We start from the raw sequence: 9400 nt of genomic DNA on the forward strand, positions 1-9400 counted from the left end.
AAATTTATCAATAACTGCAAATTCGGATGAGAGGACGAAGAGAAAGTGAGCAATCCTATTCTGTAGATATGAATGAGTGATGTCTCTCTATTTATTTTGTAGGAACAGAAGTGACCTGATTATTCTAGAATATAAGAAAAGTGATAGAGTCAGCGCTGGTAAAACTGTGTAAGAATTTTTTTTTATTGAATAAAATGACGTTTTTTCCCTTAGTTGTTTCATACTTGGATTTTTAATATAGTAGTAAAGTAATACTGATAATATTATGAGTATAATAATTATATAGTGATAGCGAGAAAGGAGGCGAAGTCGGTGGTTTCAACGGCAAAAACGACAGCTTTTGAACGCCTTTATGCTGAATCAGAAGAGAAAGGCGGGGATAGAAAATTGTTAAGGCTAGCCAGGGCGCGGGAGAGAAGGGAACGCGATGTGGTTCAAGTGAAGTGCATTAAGGATGAGCATGGAAAAGTATTGGTAGAGGAGACCCTTATTAAACAGAGATGACAGTCATACTTTCATAAACTCTTGAATGAGAAAGGGGACAAAGAGATTGTGTTGGGTGATTTGGAACATACAGGGAGGCGTCACAATTTTGGGTGTTGCAGGAGTATTACGGTCGAAGAGGTTAAGGATGTTGTTCGTAGGTTGCGTTGGGGAAGAGCGATCGAACCTGACGAGATTCCTGGGAAATTTTGGAAGAGCGCGAGCTCGGTAGATTTATAGTGGCTGACTAGGTTATTTAATGTCATCTTTGAGATGACAATGATGCCCAAAAAGTGGAGGTCGAGCGTAATGATCCCTCTATACAAAAACAAGAGGGATATCCAGAGCTGCAACAACTATAGAGGTATCAAACTTCTAAGCCATACTATGAAAGTGTGGGAAAGAGTGGTGGAGATGAAGGTCACGGGAGGCATGTCTATTTTAGAGAACCAGTTCGGATTTATGCTGGGACGATCAACTACAGAAGCCATCCATCTTATGAGGAGACTGGTGGAGCAGTATAGGGAGAGGAAGAGGGACTTGCATATGGTATTCATCGACCTAAAAATGGCTTACGATAAAGTCCCACGAGAGATACTATGGAGATGTCTGAAGGCTAAAGGTGTACCTGTGGCGTATATTAGGGTGATCAAGGACATGTATGAGGGTGCCAAAACTAGGGTAAGGACAGTAGAAGGGGACCTAGAGCACTTCCCTGTCGGGATGAGGTTGCATCAATGATCAGCTCTCAGTCCATTTTTATTTGCCTTGGTGATGGATGGATTGACGCGACAAATTCAAGGTGAGGTTCCATGGTGTATGCTTTTTGCGGATGACATAGTCCTGATCAATGAGACTCGTAGTGGAGTTAACGCCAAGCTGGAGGATTGGAGACATACATTGGAGTCTAAAGGGTTTAAGCTGAGTAGAACCAAGACAAAATACTTAGAGTGAAAATTCACTGAGACACCTCAGGAAGTTGGCACAGAAGTTAGGCTTGGTGAACAGGTCATCCAAAAGAAAAGTAGTTTCAAGTACCTTGGGTCTATCATGCAAAGCAGCGGGGAGATTGACGATGATGTCACACACCGTATTGGGGCAGGGTGGATGAAATGGAGGCTCGCTTTCGGTGTGCTATGTGACAAAAAAGTGCCACCATAACTTAAGGACAAGTTCTACAAAGTGGTGGTTAGACCGGCTATGTTATATGGAGCGGAGTGTTGGCCGGTTAAGGTCTCTCACATTTAAAAGATGAAAGTTACCGAGATGAGAATATTGAGATGGATGTGTGGGCATACCAAGAGCGACATGATTAGAAATGAGGCTATTTGGGACAAGGTAGGAGTGGCCTCGGTGGAAAACAAGATGCGGAAAATGCAACTGAGATGGTTTGGGCATGTGAAGAGGAGAGACACAGATACCCCAGTGCAAAGATGTGGGTGGCCATGGATGGCTTCAAGAGAGGTAGGGGTAGGCCGAAGAAATATTGGGGATATGTAATTAGACAGGACATGATGCATCTACAGCTTACCGAGGACATGACCCTAGATAGGAGGGTGTGGAGGACCCACATTAGAATAGAAGGCTAGTATATAGTCTCGTTATTGTTCCTTATTAATAGGCGCATTAGCATACTATTATTTCTTTTGCTCTGATTTTTGTTATTATCTATTACTTTCTGTACTTTGATAATTACTCTATTTTATCCCTGTTGTCCTCGTTATTTGCTTTCTCATATATGTCTTATCTAACCTCTTTTATGCTTTTATGCTTTTATTGAGCCGAGGTTTTTTGGAAACAGCCGTCCTACCTTGGTAAGAGTTAGGTCTGCATACACTTTACCCTCCCCAGACTTCATAGTGTGGGATTTCACTGGGTTATTGTTGTTGTTGTTGTTAATTATATAGTGATATTGTGAGTGTAATAATATATATTAATAAATTATACTAATAATATTATGAGTATAATAATTATATTGAAGTTATTAAATGTTTAAATATAATTATAATTATATTTAATCATGTATACACCTCCAAATAACTTATAATAAAAAAATATGATAAATACTAGAAGCGGGGAGTATTTCGATTCAGTTATGGAATATATGTTTTAGAAGCAATAATTATTAGAAAGTGAATTGCTTTTATCTATTTAATTGTTTTTGGTTTAAATTTTGGGTGGGAAGCTGCCCCCTTTTATTAAAAATAATTAACAAAAAAAAATTTAAAAATCCACCATACAAAATAAAAACACAAATATCAAAAAAGAAAATATGAAGAGTGTAGAAGACTAGAACTAGGAAAAGGGAAATCAGACATGGAGGCTCGGGAGAATGAATTAAGGGTGGCAAAATGGTTTTAGCAGCAACAATTTCTTCTTCTTTCTCCTCTTCTTTCACATGTGTTTCTCATATTGGTGTTGATGTTGCTTTTGGAATGGGAGTTGGGTTGTGTTTTGAAAAAATTGAAAGGAAAAAAATAATATTTTTTTTTAATTTTTGAACTAAATCTTATTCGTGGAGCTTGAGAATCACTTGAGAGGTGATTTTTAATCATTTTGTAAGTGAATTAATATAATTTTTGTGTGTATTGTTCATTTGAGTTATTTCTACAAATTCAGCTATTTTTATCATTTCAGCAACTGCTGCTGCTAATTCAGTAACATTGCAGCAGGTGCTGAAATAGATCAAGTAGTTGCTGAAAAATATGCAACAATAGCTTAAATATTTTTTCAGCAATTGCTTCATCAATTGCAGCAATTGCTTCATCAATTGCAGCAATTGCTAAAGCATATGCAATTGTTAACTAGGTTTCAGTAGTGGTTGCATTTATTTCAGCATTTGCTGCATCATATTCAACGACTGATGAAATATATGCAGTAGTTTCTGAATAATCTATAGCAATTGTTGCATATGTTGGTTCAACTGATGAAGTAGTTGTTGAATAAAATACAACAATTATTGCATTTTAGTACAGTTTTTTCTCATGTAATTACTATTTTTTGTTTTAAATCATAATATTTCCAGGTACCTTCAACATCATTAATGGAGAAAAAAATAACGTTAGGGGTTAATTGTCAAGGTTAATGGGTTGAGTCCAACAATCGTTATATTTGGTATTGAAAGGATTAAAAAATGGTCGAGATGATACTAATGTGTCACGACCCAATCCTGTGGGCCGTGACTGGGGTCCGACCTGGACCCCCATTTACGTAACTGTCGACTACAGTCAAATTGGACTATGTATAATGTGATACTGCTCACAAAAACCTCAATGGGTTAAAACTTTTTCATGTTCATATAGTCTCCTAGATATAGGCACCAAACACATGAAGCAAGTGGGTGATAAAATATTCATACACGTGTGACCTCTTTCATTTGCATCATGTCATGAAAGGGGAAAGCCAGCCGAGAAGGCTGCCACAACATAATAGCCTTTACAACATATCGCATAGGCATAACCAAAATAAACTCCTAAAAAAAACCCACACACATATGTCTACAGACCTCTAAGAATAGGAACGACAATATATGACGGGACAGGGCCTCCGCCGTACCCCTGCATAAACAAATATATGCATCACAAGATCAGTACTCAAAAGCTAGGCTCTGAAACAGTGAAGCACTTCCAACATAGTTGAGCGGAAATCCTAAGCTGGTGGATCTCAGAAATGAACATGTGTACCTGCGGGCATGAAACGCAGCCCTCCGAAGAAAGGGGGGTCAGTACGATATATGTACTGAGTATATAAGCACAACATAACTGAGATAACAACTGAACCAGGGATGCAGGAAACCAAGTATAACATTTAATAGGGTACAGTGCTTGCACCTCACAAAATAAAGTCATGTATACCACTATCACATACCGTATCTGGCCCACTCAGGGACTCGGTGTTACAAACACATCATCTATCATGCTAGGTATATATATGCCATTAACGCCGTGGGATGTACAACCCGATCTCTGTATATAGAAAGTACATGCCGAGGAACGACGGCCCGATCCATGTATCATATAATAATGCCGAGGAACGATGGCCCGATCTGTATATTGTATAACAATGCTGAGGTACGATGGCCCGATTCGTATAATGCATAATAATGCTGAGGTACGATGGCCCAATCCGTATAATGGATAATAATGCCGAGGTACGACAGCCCAATCCGTATAATGCATAATAATGCCGAGGTACGACGACCCGATCTGTATAATGCATAATAATGCCGAGGTACGATGGCCCGATCCGTATAATGCATAATCTGTCGTGGAACGTACAACTCGATCCTTACATAACAAAATGTGCCGAGGTACGTCCGGCCGGATCCATATATATATCATAATGCATATACGTGCATGCAAAACTCTGTAACATATCAAATATACCTCAACCATTATCGTAAAGTATGCCCAAGAACCCTCAGGTTTAGGAGCTTACACATCCAATCACTATTCAGTCTATAGAAGGTTCGAGGGTCGTAGTTTAACTACTTTAAGGCCCTTAACATTTAGGAGTGAACTCGAGTCACGAGTTATACTCGTAACTTACAACGGGAACTACCTCTACACTCAAATCATATCTTATTTCATTTACATCAAGACGTCCCATAAGAAAGAAGCGATAGGCTCTACATATATTACCTTTTATCATATAGAAGCCTTAAACGACAATAACTCAACTATTACAGGAGTTCTACCATCACGAAGTGGATAAGAATTATAAATTATACTCGGAACTTCACGAATGGAGTTATTCCCATGTTTCATATGTATAAACCATTCATAACTTATATGTAATACATTCCAAAAGAAGGAGGAATAGCTTTACATACACTACTTTTAAGCATATAGAAGACTTACAAGTCCATAACTCAACTATCGCAGGAGTTCTAATATCTAGAAGTGAATAAGATTGATGAACCATACTCGGGGTTCTATGAATGGAATTATTCTCACATTACATACACAATTCACATTACATAACCCTATTGTGCTACAGCCAACCAAAAACAACAACCTACAGCTATTCACACCAACAATATACAACATAAACTCCAAACGACTTATTCAAAAATACGGTAGCACAATAGGGCGTCTACCCTTTATTTTGTAATGCCTTTCATTATACGCAATGAGGGGTCATATGGATTCAACCAGCAGAACCCCAACCCACATTAGAACATATTTAGGCCCTGCAAAAATACATCACACCCCTGCAGCAGCACCTCACACGAACAACACTATCCTTCGACGACAATTTAACTATAGCAATTCCAATTTAGTTTACTTCGAACGTCGAGCATTTCTACGATATTCTTAAACTTCCAGAAGCATACAAGGGGTGTAATACACCATATAACAATACCATAAACTTCAAATTGAAAGTAAAAACCTTACCTTTGCTAAAATTGGCCAAAACTCGCCAAACCTATCAAAACGTGAATTCTGGACAGCCTACTGTCTTGTATTGTCGCTTAGTTTCGAAGGGGTAATTGAAGGAAAAAAGATTTGTATCCTCAATGAAAGTTATAGACATGTGTCTTAGGGTTTCATACAATTTATAATTAACCCTACGGCAATTTTGTACAAGAAGATATGCCCAAAATACCAACAGCAATACGTGTAAGATTTCCAAAACCAAAACCTGGGCAGTACCTACTCTACACTTCATCACCCTTTTTCGCGAAGCTAAAAGCAAAACTGGATTTGAAAGTCTAAATAAAAGTTATAGTCCTATGAAATAGATTTCCAAAACATATTTAATAACCTGAAACTAAGCTATACACAAGAAGTTATACCAATATTACTAACAACTGTCCCCTCCAAAAATGGGTCTGTTCCCTAGCGTTTTCTCTTTAGGTTTCTCTTAGTTTTCCAAGTGAAGAACTGAAAATATGGTTCCTTAGGCATCTTAATATATATATATATATATACACCTTCACATAATTGAGGAACACCGTAGATAATTAATTGATGGAGGAAAAGTGAAGAACTCACCTTTAATTCTTCTAAATCATGGCTGCCTCCTTCCCTTCTTCTTCTCCACGTTTTTCTCTCTATGTTTTGGGATGATTTTGGATAAATAATGACTTAAGATTCATTAGAATACATATATATGGTTCCTTAGGAAGTGCCACATGTCATCCTCTAAGGGTGACACGTGTTAAGCCCTTATTGGGCCACGAATCCATACCTAGCCTCCAAGGCTACCATGTGGCGGTGTGGGACCCACCTCAAGTAGTTGTGTCACCTACTTGGTCTAAGTAGGTGCATCACCTACTTAGTCAAAGTAGGTGCATCACCTGCTTGCTTCCGAGTAGGTGCTACGCCTCCTTCCGCCTCTCCCGTGGGTTCATAATCTCGTCTTACTTTAGGAGCCCATGTAATCCTTGCTACGTAAGCTCAACATGTACTCCAATTGCTTAGTTATGTAAGTCGTCCAAGTTGGTAGCTTATGTAAGTAAGTCGAGTCCTACGACTTGTTATTTTGGCCTCCAATTCATTTCAAATCCTTATAGACCTATTTCCAACCTTCACTCTTAAGGGGCGTCACGTCCTCCCTTCCTTAGAGTTATTTAATCATGTTATAGATAATATAGGTCATGGGACATCTTTCAAGAAGCTTAAGAAGACGTTCCAAAGCGTAAAGGTACGGGGTATAACCTCCTTCCCCCCTTTAGAACATTCATCCTCGAATGTAAACCAAAACCTTCCTCCGGACCTTATACCGATTATATGGAGAGGTCCTCTATCCCGTTTCGATAACATATACTTTCATCGAGCAATCAATATCAGAGTTCCAAAGGTTTGGATTACCTGTAGGCATAGGGAACAGGTGATATTTCTTTTTCATTTCTTTTTTTCCAGTTCTCTTACCACACATCATATTGCACCCTTTACACGAACATGTATATGAGCTTAAAGTAGCTCAAGATGCCTTAGCATCGCCATACTAGTCTGCACGTAAACCTGTATTATTCCTTGCTTCCTTCATCTAATGTTAAGGCTCCACTATATCTTTTGTCCTTAGTACTGATTGTACCTTAAAGGTTTTGCTTCAAACTATCTTATACCTTCCCTTAATGTATTCGAGTATGGCAGTTACATGGCTACTACCGACTTCTTTTATCAAGTAATCACCTGGTTTTACTCTTGGCATACCTCCATTCGTAGGTTGCATCAATTCTTTTGCAAAGCTACATCCCCTATCCCAACGGGTCTTGTCATCTTTCACAGTGGAATCACATATCCACAATACTTCTTTATACCACAATGCCATGTAAGGCCAACGTATACATACATCCATATCATCTCATGTCACAGCTGTATAGGGCTTCCCAGGAGATTACCCATCCTAGTACCACTCTCGCCCAAGCACGCTTAACTTTGGAGTTCTGATGGGATCCGGTGCGTTAGTGCTGGTATGATTGCATCCTTCCCCATGGGGTGCATAGCTACTGAAGAAGATGATGACCCAACAGCTGATCCAGTACGCCAAGCTGCACTGCCCAAGTTACCCTTATATTCTTATTATACGGACCACATCCTATCTTTAGCCACTTCCTCACAAGGCTTTACTTATTTTCATAACTATCCTCATTATATTCACATCATATCTTGTTCGAATTCTACCCCATAGTATAACACTTCTTAACCTTTTTCATGATTCTTACTGTGGGTTACTCACCCTTCTTAGTTAATCTTATCTTTAATATATCGTTCTATCCAGAACTACCAATCTTTCCTAAATTATTTTCCTTTTATTTCAAGGAAGATTTGAGCAGAGTTTCCTCTATATTTCTTACTATCTCAACACCTGCACGCAGAAAATGCCAATAATGCCTCACAGGGGCAATACGTATAAAGATACATATATACATATCATATCACATCATATCGCAGCCTCACAGGGCGCCCAATATCAACAATAGTATAAACTGATGGACTTACCTCGTATGTCCAACTCGAACTGCAACTGTTTAGACTTTCCATCTACTTTTCCTTTCAATTTTCAACTTTACATGTCAACCATAATTCAATACCTTACCTGGCACCTATCATTCGTGCCTTTGCTTACCTGCGTGCTTTTGGACTTCTAATATCGTCAGTCACTTTCTACTTTCGATGTTTTCCTTCTACTGAAATCACAAGTTAGTATGACGAATTTCATTCCCTATGACTCGGTTCTATCGCACGATCCTAGATATGAAAGAAAGGTAACATCCTAAATGTCCTGTAGCCTTCTGTTTATAGATGTGGTGCACAACACACCGATAAAAAAGACTCTACTAGACACGGTCTGTAGACACTCCAAGGACAAACTGCTCTGATACCACTTCTATCATGACCCAACCCCATGGGCCGCAACTAGGGTCCGACCTGGACCCTCGTTTACGTAACTATCGACTATAGTCAAATTGGACTATGTATAACATGATACTGCTCACAAAAACCTCAATGGGTTAAAACTTTTTCATGTTCATATAGCCTCCTAGATATAGGAACCAAACACATGAACCCAGTGGGTGATAAAATATTCATACACGTATGGCCTCTTTCATTTGCATCATATCATAAAAGGGGAAAGCCAGCCGAGAAGACTGCCACAACATAATAGCTTTTACAATATATCGCATAGGCATAACCAAAATAAACTCCTAAAAAAACCCACACACATATGTCTACAGACCTCTAAGAATAGGAACGACAACATATGGCGGGACAGGGCCCCCGCCGTACCCCTGCATAAACAAATATATACATCACAGGAGCAGTACTCAAAAGCTAGGCTCTGAAACAGTGAAGCACTTCCAACATAGCTGAGCAGAAATCCTAAGCTGGCGGATCTCCGAAATGAACATCTGTACCTGTAGGCATGAAACGCAGCCCCCTGAAGAAAGGGGGTTAGTACGATATAT

At 39.0% G+C, this 9400-nt stretch overlaps 1 pseudogene; it reads right to left on the reverse strand.

Moving 5' to 3' along the window:
• Positions 1–7799: 7799 nt before the first annotated feature.
• Positions 7800–7917, reverse strand: LOC129904710 (5S ribosomal RNA; annotated as a pseudogene).
• Positions 7918–9400: the final 1483 nt, after the last annotated feature.

The sequence above is a fragment of the Solanum dulcamara genome, chromosome 1 (genome assembly GCF_947179165.1).
Source record: "Solanum dulcamara chromosome 1, daSolDulc1.2, whole genome shotgun sequence".
Classification (NCBI taxonomy): domain Eukaryota; kingdom Viridiplantae; phylum Streptophyta; class Magnoliopsida; order Solanales; family Solanaceae; genus Solanum; species Solanum dulcamara.